At 40.2% G+C, this 13,690-nt stretch overlaps 1 pseudogene; it reads left to right on the top strand.

Annotated features, from left to right (window-relative positions):
• Positions 1-8,676, top strand: part of LOC106515697 (vitamin K-dependent gamma-carboxylase pseudogene) — a 24,251-nt pseudogene extending 15,575 nt beyond the window's left edge.
• Positions 8,677-13,690: the final 5,014 nt, after the last annotated feature.

Here is a 13,690-nt window from a genome sequence, read left to right on the forward strand (position 1 = left end):
CCCGCGACCCGACCCCGGATAGGCAGAAGAAAATGGATGGATGGATGGATGGAATTCATAATGCCTACATTTCCAACAATAACCTTTTTATGAGGAGTTTCAATCCGATTTTTGTCCCCACTACAGCACCGAAACCGCCCTCATAAAAATCACCAACGATCTTCTCCTTACTGCCGACTCTGGTCTCCGGTYCAACCTCATCCTTTTTGACCTAAGTGCTGCTTTTGATACGATCTCATTCTATTTTCCTCAACAGACTCACATCCATTGGTATCTCAGGGACTGCWTTTGACTGGTTCAAATCTTATCTTTCTGACCACACTCAGTTCAACCAGATAAAATCCTTCCACACTCAGTCATCCACCGTCTTCACTGGTGTGCCCCAAGGCTCTGTCCTTGGACCCATTCTCATCATTACTTCCTTCCTCTTGGTTACATTTTCTGCAACTTTGGTGTCCGTTTCCATCGTTATGCCGATGGCACACAGCTCTACCTGTCAACCAAGCCAAACTCTACACACCCTCCCTCCATCCTCACTGACTGTCTCAATGAACTCACGTGACTGGTTTTCAGACAACTTTCTTMAGCTGAATAGCGAAAAAACAGAAATAATCCTTGTCGGCACTAAATTCCATCTCAAAATCTAATAATCTCCTCATCCCTATCAACAACACTCTGCTAGCCCCTCCCCTCAAGTCAAGAGTCTTGGTGTCATCCTCGACACCACTCTCTCCTTCACAGCTGTCAAGAAACCTGGCTGTGCCAACCATTACAAGGGTTGGAAACAGGCCGATGGAGCCCACCTTTAACCTCCAACAGAGAGGAGGACGCGACMGAAAGAGAGGCCATAAGAGAGACCGGGATGCAGGAGTAATGGGCCAGAGAGAAGAGAAACACAGGAATAAGAAATTGAAGGAGTAATAAGGAGTAATAAGTATTAATTTTGACTGATTTTAATGCTGGCAAATAAATAACAAGTGTGATAATTATATGCTTATTGCAAAGTGTGATTTGACTAATGCAATGTGATAATTAATGTTTTAATGTAAAATGGTGATTTAGAGAAGTGCTGTTGTATGTCTTAAAATGAAGAAGGGTGTGTGTGTGCTACATTTGGACGGTAAAAAGGACAAAATGTACTTCTGCAAAACAGGACACATGATGGACAGAGAACAATAATAGAAAAAGGAATTTTGACTGGAAAGTTCCAGAGAGGCCCTGTGGTAAAAACAAGTCAGTTTACCTCACCACGAAAAGTCCCTGAAAGTCCTATTACAAGTATCAGCAAAATTACTTCATTTTGGAAAGTACACACAAAGTCCAGTGGTGGAAAACCCCAGCCTATCACAAGATGACAGAAATGGGGGTAAGATAGCCCAAAACAGTATAAAAAGGGAGCAGTTTCAGCAGTAAGTCGTCTTCTAGACCCRTCTGGAGAAGAGGCAGCAAAGGCAAGGACAGCCTAAGAAGAGGAGCACCAGATGGGTACAATTATTGACCATTTCCCTGGTACACACAGCCTGGTCAGGTTAGGGTTTGGGTCAGGTGTGTAGCTTACCTGGGAGTTTATGGTTGTCTAAAGAATTGACTCTAGCAGCAATACCCTCTTCCAGTTGTAGCCTGCACTCAGGAGGATTTAACTCGTTTATGCTGCAGTAGGCAGCCAGTTGCACTCAGCGTGCGTGTGTGTGTGCATGCGTGCACATGTTTTTGCTACCTGGTCGGGAGGATTTTTGACAGTTTTGATTGTGTGGTGCCTGTGAGGATAGAAAAACAAAGTATTTTTGAATTTGAATTGAATTTTGTGTGTGTCTGTGTGTTGCACTGCTGTGTCTYACAATTAGAGAAAAAGGGAGGGATGTGTCTTTATTCCCTTGTTGCTGCTTTGTGAGAGCTGTCAGCGAACTAACAGAACATTARTCATCAGTTTTGATCTGTGATTTTTCTTGTCCTATGTAGGGAAAGGGGGTGYGGGATCTGGATCACTAGGAATCTGGGGTGATGTGTCCCCCTTCAGTCTCCAGTGCCAACTGTGCCCATRGATTAAACTAATAGGAATGGTCGAACATCTGGTTCCACATTTTTACTGTGGAGGAGGATAATAATTCAGAACATAACTAAGATCTAGAGTTGATTAGAGGTTAAGGTCAAGTCATGTATGTTTGTTAGTTATTTGACAGCATAATATTAAAAACAGTTTTGGGGGTAGTTTTTTTTTTGAGGAGTCTGAGGAGAACTCAGCCTTATACTCAGCACTGCCTCCACATAGTGGACAAACAGGTTAAACGAGGACCATCAAGACTGCTGGCCACATGCAAAAGAGGACCATCAGCCAAACAGTAGATCATTAGTGCCTTGATTAACTCTATTGTTCAAAAGAATGAGCCATCAAAGAAGAGCAACATCAAAGAGAGAGTGGGGCGGGGTCAGGTGCGTAAAACATGAGCTGATTGGTTGTCGGGGACATTTGATGGAAAGTTTCAGAGTTTGACAGATTACAGGGATGAGAGGGTGAGTGAGTAAAGACTAAGGTCAGTTRGAAAGTTTGCAGAGGATGTGGTTARGCAGACAGCTGCTGAAAAGAGGAAGTAAGTGGTGAAGGGGTGGGGTGACAGTTTGATGGAAAGGGGAAGTGGGGAGGGTGAGGGAGAGGAGGAGGGGGCGGACCGGATGTCCCGCCTCAGCTGTCAATAAGAACCAGAAGTCCCGCCCAAGAGGGGCGAGGCACCTGTGACTTTTCGTGTGACGTCATTTGATGGAAGGTATTGTATTTACTCTCTAACATCATCAGGCCAGGACTCTACAGTTTACACTCATCTACAGCAGTCACTCTTTCAGGGATGAAGATGTTCTCTTCCTTGATAGAGAGGAACGTTGGTTTGAGAGAGGAGAAAAGGAAGCCATTTTTGTGAAGAAAAACCGTCCGAGGTGGAGGCCTTTGTGTCCAGTTGTTCTCCTCCTACAATGCTGTTATTGCAAGTATGACTCAGCCCCCTGTGAGCAATAATAGGTGTGAATCAGGGCCCTAACGATAGTCAGGTGATTGGGCACATGACCCTCTATGAACAAAAGGTGATGATTAGGGCACTGACAATCTATTGTTAGGCTGATGGTCCTATTTTGCATGTGAACAGACCTGTTTGGTCCTGTTTTGCATGTGAACAGACCCGTTTGTCCACCATGTGGAGGCATTGCTTATCAGGCTGAGTTCACCTTAAACTCCTAAGACTGAAGAAGTCTCTTGGAGGAGAGACGAAACGTTRCATTAAAGAAGAACCCATCCAGAGGACTTACTTATTTTTTTGTTTGATCCCAATATTTCAGTTCCTACTGTRTTGATTCTCAAAAGCACCATAATTAATGCTTAATGGGTGGATGTTTATAAAATAAGTGTGAAATACAAGTGCATWTATCACTGTTCAGTGTTTTTCTGATTGCATAAAAATTAACTGAATTTAATCAGATTTTATTCATGTAATGCAAAGTGTGTCTTTTATACTGAGTTAAAAAATAGAATCTTTTGGAGAGAAGAAAATGGCAATATATTGGTCACGTATCATATTTGTGACTCTTGTGTCATGACATTCAAATCACCAAATTCTTGCTAATACTCCAGAGCTACCTGTGGATGTGTTTATAGTGCTAATGTTTTTCTTTTCTTTTTTTTTTAGGTGGATCATCTCTACCTCGAACAAGGCTTAACAACGGGCAGAAATGCATTCTTTTGCACAAACGAATGGCCAATATCAACAAATTGGACCTCTTCAACAAGCTTCACATGCTGCTCCTCATCCACCTCATGAGGCAACAAGAGCTTTGTCTGCAAATAACTCATACCAGTACATGACAGTAAATTCAGGTGTCCAACCATCACTGAGTGCAAACTTTGCCTTGCAGAGTGGAAATTATGTTGAAATGCAGATGGCAGCAAACGATGTGAAGAAAAATAATGTGGTAGCTAAGAGTCCTTTAATGAAAATGCTTCTAACTGAACCTGAACATTTTTTAAACTCACAAAGTCAAAACTCTTCTCCACTAGACTCCCATGGATATCAGGCGCCTACTCAGCAAAATTGTTTGTATTCARCAAACCAGAGTTTGTCCAATGCTACAAACCCAAACACTACCTACCCCCAGCAAGACCTGACTGTGCCCTGGACACAGTCAGCTGCAGTGAATGAGAGACAAACTGTTAAAGCTCTGGATGTGTCACATTTCCAGCAATACACCGCTTCACAAAGTTTGTATCAAAATTCAAACGTCGTCACAACAAGGCCGCTTTCCTCATACACAACAGCTGCTCCCTCACCCCGTCAACAACAAATGATCAACACAAAYGCGCTGATGTCTGCAGGCTCACAAAATGTTCAGATTTCTCAAGTAGCTCCCAACTACTTTGGACAAAACAGCGCTGAGGGCAGATTTGCCTACCAATCAAACTGGAGTGTGGTAACCTCACAACCTTTTGGAAACAGAAATGCTTTGTCACAAACATTTTCAAATGGACAGGTGCCATACGTTTTGAGCCAGAGTCAAAAACCTCAACAGCAAGGAACTTATCCCTGCTCATCATATAATGACTGCGGAAATCCCAACAACTCCAGGAGCACAAACTTTGTCGACTTTTCTAATTCTAACTTTTCCCTGGTAAAAACAAATGAGGTTCCTTTAAACCCACCTGGTGGGTCAATGCAAATGCTGAGGCAGCATGTAAGTGCAGACAGTTTAAGTAACTTCGTCAGTTCAGAACAGGATCCTCCTCCTTATGACCAGCAACACTTAATCAGTATTTCCAAAATGTCTAAACAAAGTATTCAACCTGTGACAGCTCAGTCTGAAAGTTATGCCATTAATGCTACCCAGTCCGTGTCACTCGCTTCTGGACAATCTTTACTTCAAAGTGTCATGTCAAGAGGACAATTAACAGTTAATCCTCCACCTCAACAGACTCAAAAGTCTTTACCAAAGGTCTATCACATCAACTCAAAACAAGACAAACGGAAACAGAAAATGGCCACAGATCCTCTTCCCAGCAATAGAACAATTTCAAAAGAATGTCCGGTGATATTACCGAGTCTGTGTTCACCAGTTAAACAAAAGGACAACACTTCTCACTCATTGCTCGGACACACCAGCACAAGGGCTGTTGCTGTTGTTCCGCCATTATCGCAGGAGAAAGGGAACACCTTTTCCAACACAGCGCTTTGTGAATCTGTAGATCCTGCGGAGAAAACCTGCATTACACCTGATTTGGCAAAGGGCGCAGAGGCTACTTGTTTGAGAGAAGAATCTGATTTAAACCAAAGAACCTCCAGTCCAATAGAAGCCAGTAAAGTGGCATCTAATCTTGGTGCTGTTCCAACAACTTCTGATTCTGAGAGTCAAAGGTCTCCTGAAAGTCCCGCTCACAAACCATCCAAGGTACCAGCAAGTCAAACCTGTTCTAAAGAGCAAAGTGAAACTGTTGAACCTGCATCGCCACCTGTTCTTGAGCTTTCTTCCCTTCCAACAAATGCCTGGACGGCCGAGGCTTTAAAAAAGCTAATAATGGAAACGGAACAAGATCAGTCTAAGCCACAAGAATATTCAGATCAAAACCTTACAGTCAAATTAATAATCAATTTTTGGGATAAAAATATCAGAAAATTGCTTCAGTACATGAAGGCCCATCAGTCTGGGACTAATTTTGAGTTTGAAAACCTCAGCAGAGAATCCTCTGATAAATCTGTCATACTGTCAGAAGTTAAGCCTGACTTTAAGGACCATCTGAAACATTACCATGTCCTTGAAGATGGTGAAGTTTATTTAGAACAGCCTTACAGATCGTTGTGGTTGAATGTCAATCATCAGTTGGATGACATAGATAAGGAGTTTGGCTTTCCTTGGAGTCTGAAGCAACATCTATATGTGAATGAAACTGACAGCGAGATAGATCCACTGATAACTGAACACAGTATTACTGAACCAATTGTAAATGAGGTTCACAACAAAGTCTTGTCACGGACAGAGTCTGAGATGGCTGACAGGGTTGAAGGAAAAGCCTCTACTGTTGAATGTTCCCCGTCTCCACCTGCCTCCCAAAACGAATCGGAAGATTCCTCCAGCGACTTGGATCACACATTCAAAATAGAAGTTTTACCTCCAGAAATGGCCAAATCTATTTTTGAACAAGTACAAAACCTGACTCCTCAAAGAACCGATTGTGAAAATGGCACAGTGTTGAGTGGTTCTTTGCAAAAGGGGATAAATAAAGATGCAGATTCTACTTTAAGCACGTCCACCGTGGAGAACAAGTCCGACGATAAGATTAAAGAAATTTGCTGCCTTGCAAAGTTTATAGAAACGTTTGAAATATCAGATGTGCCTTCTAAATGCGTGTGCAACGTTGAGCAAAGTTATAATGGAAAAACCGTCAAGACCCCAAAACATGACTCTGACAGTTCAGCAAAAAGCAACAAAGATTGTCAAACCATAACATTAAGTTCTTCTGAGCTTTGCAGTAAACTTGAGCAAATCATCGACTTGACTGATGAGGACGATGAACTTGACCAATCTTCTGAAGAAATTGAGGTAGATGAAGATGATGAGATGGGGATCATTTCTCAGATCAGTACTGGCAATCTGTTGAACATTGTCATCAAAGGTGAAAGCGAGGATAATGAGGTTTCCACCCCCGACTTTGCAATGGCAAGTTCTCCTTTCACACTGGAAATTTCAGAGACGGAATCAGAAGACAACTGTCCACCAGAAGAACTAAACTCAGCAGGAAGCATGCCAACCAACACATCAGTTAGCAGTGCCAAACAAACTGAAGCTGAAAATGTTTTGCAATTGTCAGACCAAGGAGAATACCATGAACCAGCTCATCTAAAATTACCAGAGGAAGAATCGCCTTTAGAAAGCAAGCAAAAAACCCAAACAACTTCTTATAGCCACAGTGTAAAAGATGGTAAACCAACTGAAAAAAAACATAGACAAAGCTGTCTTGATCAGTTTTTTCCAGATTTAAAGACATCAAAATGCAAAGGCCATACAGATCTGGACTTGTTGGACGTCCCTGTGGCTCGGCCTCAATCCTCAGAAGGGAAAACTGTAGCGTTGGTATTGTTTGGCTCGGGGCAAAGAGAAGGTTTGGTACCTGAAAACGAAAAGAACAAACCACCTGAAGTTCTGTCTGTAAACCTGGACACATCAAGGAGGAAATCTCTCGAAGCCGATTGCCCCAAGAAATACTCTGCCAAACATTTGATCTATGACAGATGGAGGAAAACTTTTCCTCCCTATCTGAGTGCCTCAAATATAAAAGGTTTCAGAAACAAACTGAAAAGTCAAAAACGTCTATCTGCGTCCCTACCTTCTACGAGTTGGACACATAAACAGTTGGCGTCCTCTGAAGTTCAAGTCCCTGATGGATTGAGCAAGAACCGTCTGAGTCTGAAGAGGAGGAGGTCCCTCTCCTTGATACGCCGACATGAAAAGATCAAGAGGCGGCGTTACAGTGTCACTTTTGAACAGCCTGTAACCGAGAAAGAAAGTGGGACTCTGAGCGGAAACCTTGACAGTGTGCCACCTCGGGAAAACATCGTCTTGAAGTTCAGCGTTTTACCCAAAACCTTCCACTTCACTGATGGCTCCAGCGGGACGAAGAAAGCGTCTGATTCAGGTTCAGGTAAACAACAAAACCCTGAATCTTGCAGATCTTTCAGACTTAATTGTTTATGAGAGAAGTATTTAATCCAGTGGTTTTTACAGCATCACATTTTGAGATGTAAGAATTGAGTTATCAGACTAATTGACTCGTTTGTTCACTCTTAAGTGTTTTAGTGTTTATCATGTTTACATAGCAGGTATCAAAGCTCAATTCTGATTTTTATGCTCAGATCGGATTGTTTTTACGTGATCTGATCCAAATCAGATTTGATTTATGACACCCTTGTTTTAATTACTTTTTCCCAGACATGCCTGAATTAGAAGATGAAAACCAGAGTCTCAAAAAGACCGTTGGGAAGTCCAAAGGTAACTTCAACGTAACTAAAACTTTAAATTTTTGGTGTTCATAAAATACACTATTTGATGAGTAATACCTTTTTGTGGTTGCGCCTCACAGTAAGATCATGGTGTCCAGCTATTGAGAAGCAGTACAAGCCTCTATGTGCCCCTCAGACTGTTGGCCTCTTTCATGAATATCAGAAGAAATACAAGGAGAAGACTCAAATATCTACTGATGAATCATGAACATTGAACTGAAAATTACATTTTGAGTTTGCTTGAACTCTGCTCATTGCAAACTTGTCCTTGAACTGTATCTGCAGAGAATAAGCTTGAATCAGTTTTTTGATATTCTGTTTACATTTTTTGGAGGAGATTTGTGCCTCAATATCTTTTCTTAATGTAAAAAAATAAAATAAAACAAATCTGTCACACAAAACTGAAGTTTCAGTGTCTAGACTTTATACGATGTGTAACATTAGTGCACTAATCATTTTTAAATGTTATTTGCATTTTTTAAAACTTTATATAAAGTTCATTTTTTTACTATTTTTTTCTTTTGTGGGAAAACCCATCTTTGTTAATGTGAACATGCAGTGTTTTGAAGATGTCTGTATTGTTTTTTTTTTTGTGCAACTAAATTAGTTTTTTTTTTTACCTATGAATAAATACATGTTGCAACAATTGGCTGTGGTGCAATTATCATTTTCCAAAAGCAGAAATCACACTGCTCAAATGTAAAGTTATTCATAAAAGAGCATTCTGTTTTTGTTTGCCCCTTTAAAAAATGATTCCGGGTTGAACTCCAAACATGGTGACTTGTGCTGTGAGAGCAACATGTTGGCGTCATTAAAACAYGTTTAAGAGCTTCATGTTTTAGTCMAAAAAATAATCATATAAACCATAAATTAAAAAACAAAAACAAAATAGAATTTATTGAGACATCAGGACTACTGGAGTCAAAAGCCACGGAGGAAAAAGTTAAGTTATTTCAAAGCCTGTTGGGTCGTCTTTTAGATAAGCCTGTTGTAAACATATGTTTGATTAAAAGAAATGCTTCCATTTTGCCTTGAGGAGATATAATTTGAGACAAATGCTGTTTGGATGTTTCCTTCCTCTTTGGCGACTCTTCAAATTATTTGTTAAAATATTAAGATTAGACCATGCAGGCCTTAATTTAGAACAATTAATTCCTGCCATAAAGCTGCATTCTGACAAGCCAGCTAATTTGATATCACTTGAGCAACAAGGTCTCAAGCTAAAGCCAGGTTATTTTAAAACCACTTTTTCTCTTCTGACAGAGGTTGTAGTGTCACTTGGAAAAGGACTTTTTGACCCCCACACACACACCTTAAAACTGAGAAAAAAATGGGCCTCATGCAATAACCGTTCGTACGAACAGATTTGTTCTTAAATTGTGCGTAGCTACGAGGGATTTAGGAAAGTTCTTCTTTTTTTCATGAATGGACACTTCCTGGTATCTGAGGCAGGAACCATAGCCTTTTATGGTGCTTTTGGGGTGGTAATTATGCTAATCTCCTCTTCTGTGCACTAGCAACTGGAAACGAACAGGTGGAATTCATCACGTTTACGCACACGCTCTTCCTGAAGATAGAAGAGTTTGTTAAATCTGACGTGGCATGTTCGTACGAACAAAATTAAGAGAAATCTAGGATAAGAATACTATTCTTGCATACGGCCCATCAACGAACTAGGTGGGAGTTGAACAAAGGGTTTTTTTTTTCCACAGGAAGAAGACCCCAAAAGGACAGACATCTTGTCTCCAATCAAACATTAAAACAACAAAGGAAAAGGACTTTCTGATCCCATCCCCCCACCCACTTTTTTCAACTGAGAAACTCAAATGAACTAGATGGGGGTTGGGTTTTTTATTCCCCACAGGAAGAAGACCTCGAACAGACATCTAGTCTCCAATCAAACATTGACAACAAAAAAGGTCAACAAGAGCTGATGTATTTACAGCCTTGATAAACACTTGGCCACCCTTTGATATGGTCCAGGTCTAATGGCTTCTCCCTTTTAATTGTTGTTTAAATTTAGTACACCTCCATGTGCCGCAAGATTCTACCCAGGTTCCCCCCCATCAATTTAGACATTTTTACTTGCCCTAGAGTGCAATTAATAAATGGAGGATGACCTGACCTGGAGAAGAGGCTGTTTTTTTTTTCTTTTTTTTCTGAAAGTCCCCAGGAAGATCCCTCTTCTCAAATAGTTGCTCCTTGACTTCCACACTGCTCCACTGAGAGTGTGTTTGGGAATGGACTGTGTGTGACCCAGCAGCTGCACTTTCTCAAGGGTAAGAGCTCCAAAGTTTCAGTAGAGATAAATACTGGCWGTAACCTTCCCACTCTGGAACAAATTCACACCTGATGCTGCCAAAAAARCCACAAACATTTCACAGGACTCATCACATCCTGGACACTGTCTCTTCCATCAGGAAGGAGATAAGGCCAGCCGTAACCTGTCATTCTATGTATAAACCCAGTTTCCACACTTAGTCATTGCATCTAATGGCCCAGTGACTATATAAGGGACTTAGTGCAGATAGTTTTCACTCATGGTGCTGACTCTTTGATATACTGTATTAAGATGAAACATGAAGCATGAAATACAAGCAACTAGAGATGTTTTGATCAGATTTAACCACACGTAGATTTTCACACTTTATAAGGCTATAAAAACTCATATTTTATCAATTTATTAAATGTCCCATGAGCTTTTGCTACTTGAGCGTATGGCAGACTTTCTCCAAGTTCACAACCTAAAACAAAAGCGGGCCACCACACTGGCTTCTAGCTTAATTGTTAAAAATAAAGGACTTTACTTAAAAAGTATTTGTATTTCATGTATTATATTACTGCATTTGGCCTGCAGCCCCGAATACATTTTCATCTTGGCCCTCTTGAGGAAAATGTCCGGGCACCCCGCTATAGACAATGTACACAAAACAAAATTACCACTAACTAGCAATGATACTAACAGTAAAACATATAATATAAAGGACATTGCAAGAACAAACAAAAGTGTGTTTTGTTTTATAGACTGCAGTTACCTATCAGAATTTGACATTAGTAATTAGAATTTGCCCATTTTTGTTACGATTTGGCTTGGTTGGTTTGAACCCCAAGATGCAGGACTGAGTGAGGGTGGCAAAAGGTTTATTAAAGCAAAAAACAAAGTGCTGGCGTGGCAGCAAACAATAACAAAAGGTAWGGACAARGACAAGGMTCTGACACCAGACTGAGACAAGACAGGACTTAAATACACTGACAACTAATGGACAAACTGAGAACACCTGGTGAGAAACACGAGGGTGACTAATCAGACAAATAAGGGGCAGCTGGGCTGAGACACACTGGGGAACATAGAAACACTAGGAAAACCAAGATGAAACTGACAAATCATGACAATTTTCAGTGCAAAACAATCGCAACAGACTATTAACTGTAAAGTATCACAGTGCAGACAAGAAACACAGATGTGCAATTACAGCAGAGTTGTTTTAAAGGTTAAAATGGGTAATGACAGAGCAGATGATTGCTCAGATTAGTAATACAAATGAGTAGTAGTGCAAATGATTGTTCAGATGAGCATTGACAATGCAAATGATTGTGTGGGCAGCAGCAGGTGTGTAAACATTTATTGTGATTTTTGGGCGAGGTGCTGGTTATAGAATCTGACAGCTGACCCCATCCTACCTGTGTGATCTCATTAACATCCACACTTCAGTTAGAGCACTTCGGCCATCCAATCAGTTTTTTCTTAGATGTTCCTAGATCCAGGCTAAAGTTTAGAGGTGATCTGCCCTAAACCTTTGGAATGGTTTACCTTTTAGCATTCAGACTGCTGAGACTGTTGAGACTTTTAAATCTCTGCTTAAAACTCATTTTTACTCCCTGGCCTTTCATTCTGGTAGAGTTTGAGACCCTTTTAAAGATAATGCTTTTAATGTTTCCTCTATTTTAAATTGATCTTATTGTTCACATTTATGTGTTGCTCTGTTGTTTTATTCACTTGGCTGAATTGTGAAGCACTTTGGTCAACTTTTGTTGTTTTTATGTGCTATATAATAAATTGACATTGACATTGACATACTCTCTATACCAGTGGTTCCCAAACTTTTTGTCTTCTGACCCACAAAATATCCATGGCAAAAACTTGTGACCCCAAATATTACTGGTCTGAGTACATGAACTTCATTAATAACCCTAAAAACACAGGCTTTTTGACAATCTAAACAGCTTATACACAAAATACAAATACTTATTTATAATTTTTTTTGTGTTTTTGTAATAATTATAGGGAAATTATTACATCAGCAATTATTTAATTACCCTTTAAATTGATTTCTGGAGATTATCCAAGGTGCTTCATGAATTGGGTCCCAAGCCCAACTTTTGGAACCAAAGTGCACTGGTTCCAAAACTTTTCAGCTTTTGACCCACAGAATAGTACAAAACAGTAGCAAAAAACCTGTGCCACCATTTTTGGATGATAAACATTTGTATCAGGTCAACAAAACATGGGCATAGTGACAATATTTTTTATACATTTATCCATTTTATATAAACTAATCTCACTCCTTTGTAACAACTAAGGCAGAAATGTAATTAATTCAGAGAATCTTTTCAGGACCCCACCTTGATGTTTCGGGACCCCACTTTGGGTCCCGACCCCAACTTTGGGAAACACTGCTCTATACCATACGTCAGAACCAGATCAAGAGTGTGATGAAGGGAGTGAGTAGGTCTGTGGACAAAACGCTCCTTTTGTGCAGCAGTCTGTCGCTGAAGGAGCTCTCCAGTTCAACCACAGCATGCATGGAGTGGGAGACATTGTTCATCAATGATGTTTGATTTTAGTCCGAGTCTACTGTTCACTTGACTCTTCATTGATRGCGAAATGTTGGGAGTTTGTATCTAATAGAAGGATGATGTTATAGTTTTTTTTGGTTGAAGTAATAACCTTTTTTTACGAATAACTATTTAAATATGACGGTAGCCTCAAGCTGTTTGAGAAAGCGCACACCGGTGACAGACATGAGTTAAGTCTACATACAGAAATCACTGTTCTGAATAAAGCTTCAAGAATCAACTAAATAGAAATAGTTTTTTCGGTGCACTTTTAATCCAACTGTCTCTTTTGAAAGAGACAATAGATTTAGCAGCATTGAATAATGCATGAATTTGACTTCTGTCTTCAGGAATACAGAATATTAGGAGGAATAATCGCCACCTGGAGAGCGGCAGGTTCATTTGTCATAATGATAAATCTAATGAAATAACTTGAGAAAAATCATCATCCATGCAATCTCTGCGATTCCTAAATGGGTCTTTTGAAATGTTTCCATTTTCACTCCCAGTCTTATCAACAAAGATAAGTAAAACAAATCTGAACGAACCAGTTCAGACGTCTTTAACATGAACTTCAAGTTGTGCAGGAGGAAATGGTTGTGGTTAGACATGACATGTTCTCTGGAGCTTCCTGTGCCTACAATCATACATTTGTTGCAATTCTACAAGCACAGGTAGTGTTTTCTTGGCAGCTTTTCACCTGCGTACTTACAGGCTAGTTAATACAGCATTTTCAATAACTTGTCAAGTAATGTGGTGTGTTGAAAACGCTATCATTGGCCAAGCTGAACAAGCAAGCAGAAACAGCTAGAACTGGTTATGCAGCT

The sequence above is a fragment of the Austrofundulus limnaeus genome, unplaced genomic scaffold, assembly GCF_001266775.1.
Source record: "Austrofundulus limnaeus strain Quisiro unplaced genomic scaffold, Austrofundulus_limnaeus-1.0 Scaffold31, whole genome shotgun sequence".
NCBI lineage: Eukaryota > Metazoa > Chordata > Actinopteri > Cyprinodontiformes > Rivulidae > Austrofundulus > Austrofundulus limnaeus.